The sequence below is a fragment of the Ambystoma mexicanum genome, chromosome 1p (genome assembly GCF_040938575.1).
Source record: "Ambystoma mexicanum isolate Mex_15411 chromosome 1p, UKY_AmexF1_1, whole genome shotgun sequence".
In the NCBI taxonomy this organism is placed as follows: Eukaryota; Metazoa; Chordata; class Amphibia; order Caudata; family Ambystomatidae; genus Ambystoma; species Ambystoma mexicanum.
Genome location: NC_090921.1, coordinates 2,804,845 through 2,807,059, shown reverse-complemented (window position 1 = coordinate 2,807,059; position 2,215 = coordinate 2,804,845). Strand labels below are relative to the sequence as shown.

The window sequence follows — 2,215 nt, the reverse complement described above, 5'->3', positions numbered from 1 at the left end:
TTTTTGAAATCCTCTTAATCGACACAATTGGCTTTTTTAGTAAGCCAGAAGTGGGCGTGAACATTTATGTACAAGCTGCCTCTAGAAGAAGCCACGGCGACTTTTTTGTTTCCTGAAGACAAACACACTTTACTTTAAATACAAATACCATGTGGAAGGAGTTTTGCAAATATGATTAAAAAAAGACTAAACCTTTATTTTTATTAAAAAGAGGGCTCGTCCGGGATTTGAACCCGGGACCTCTCGCACCCAAAGCGAGAATCATACCCCTAGACCAACGAGCCAGCTGGCTTTCAATATGTCCTTTTTATATGAATCTTTAACTGGCAGGTCGAAATATTTACTGTTTGCAACAGGGTCAACACAACACATTGATCAATGACAGGACCATTGAAGTGAATGTCTCACAGTGTAGAGAGGAAACAGCCTCCCGATCCTATTGGCAAAATCGCTTTTTAGTGACTGTATCAGTAACACCAGGACTCACAGCCTCTAAATGACTAGTTCAGTGGCATCACTGTCTCTCAGTAACTGGGTCAGTGACAAGTCTGCTCATTGACAGAGTCATTCACACCATCCCCTCTCAGAAACAGTAGATACCCTAAGTATATTTCAAATACACATAAGCCCATCTCAGAAAATAAGGGAGAAAGCCGTTAGATTTGGGTTGAGTGTAGGCAAGAGATCAGCATTTTCCTGGCACCATCATATTGGTGCTACCTTGCAATAAGATGGCAATAGTATGAGAATAGTGTTAGTACCCAGGCATATTTTTAACAGCACTAGAAAAAGGCCTACATAATGCATATATAAGAGCTACAATTGTTGGCTTGTTCAATGATAGTTCTTAACAGTAATTTAGTGCAAGGACAGATGTAAGACACATAGGGCCTGATCACCACTTTGGCGGTAACACCGGCGGTATTAGCCCTACTGCCAAACTCCCTGGCGCTAATAGCGCCGGCTCACGAGTTCGGCCGTAATGTTAATCCCCATTCCCCATTCGGGAATGCTCCATTCCCCATTGGGCTCAATGGGGAATTTTCGCGCTCTTACCGCCGGCGGATTTCCTGCCGGCGATAATAGCGCAAATTTACGGCGGATTTCCCCCCAGCTCAGACCTGGGGCGAAATCCGCCGAAGTCCTGATTTGGCGGACCCTTAAATCCGGCGTTAGAAGCGCGTCGCCGGATTTAAGGGTTACCACCAAAGTCGTGATGAGGCCCATATACTGCAAGTAAATGAACACTTGGTTAAGACATTTGTGTTACACAAGGAGCTATTTTATTTCTGCAACTAAGCCATTGCCTTTCAAGGAGTTCCTTAGAAAAGACAGAGCCTAGCTCAACAAGATCCCAGGGGGGAGGGGAGGGGCAAGTAGTGGTTAGGAAAGGCAGTAGGGACTAGCATGACCACGGGAGCTCAATGGATAGGTAAAAACCAAACAGCACCCATAGGCTGTTTGTCCCTCCTGACATGCAATCTCTCCTATTTTCACATCCAATGACAATTGTTTTGGCTCATAGGCAGCACTTACAGTGCCCTATAATAGCCAACACTAAAATAAAGCACCAGCAAAGCCAATAGCTCTTGCTTTGCTATAGTGGAAAGGATAATTTAAGTGTACTGAATAAAAAACGTTATGGGAGGACGGAATTTCACATGTAATTGTTAAAAAGTCATGTTTTTTAATGTATTGGCCTATCTTCGCAAATCTGCATAACGTAAATGTATACATAAATTAACATAGGTTTCTTGTACTGCTCCCTGGCCTGCTAATGAATTCTTGAATTTGGTTCAGCACAACATACACCACCGTCAACACCAATGCATATCTATCTATCTATCTATCTATCTATCTATCTATCTATCTATCTATCTATCTATCTATCTATCTATCTATCTATCTATCTATCTATCTATCTATATAAAATGCTTAGGTGTGTTTCTGTATTCAGCTAATGCAATTTATCAGTGTTAGGTCACCCTCTGCTTTCCAAATGTCAAAGTGCACCTCTGTATGCCCTTCCACTTCAACAACAGCTATCATTTCAACAAACAGAATGAGCATGGTTCTACGCGGTCACCTTGATCTTCCACTATCGCAAACATTTGGAATAATTTCAAGTTACTTCTTTCCAACCCTACTTCTCTTCACACAGGGCACAAAATGTAAGTCTCTAAAGAGAGAAAACGCTGTAGGCCGAATGCCTCCT

General features: G+C 42.3%; 1 non-coding gene across 1 annotated transcript; it reads right to left on the bottom strand.

The window, feature by feature from the left end:
• Positions 1 to 212: 212 nt before the first annotated feature.
• On the bottom strand, positions 213 to 284 carry TRNAP-UGG (transfer RNA proline (anticodon UGG)). Its single transcript has one exon. It is a non-coding gene; the product is annotated as a tRNA-Pro (tRNA).
• Between the last annotated feature and the right edge of the window lie 1,931 nt (positions 285 to 2,215).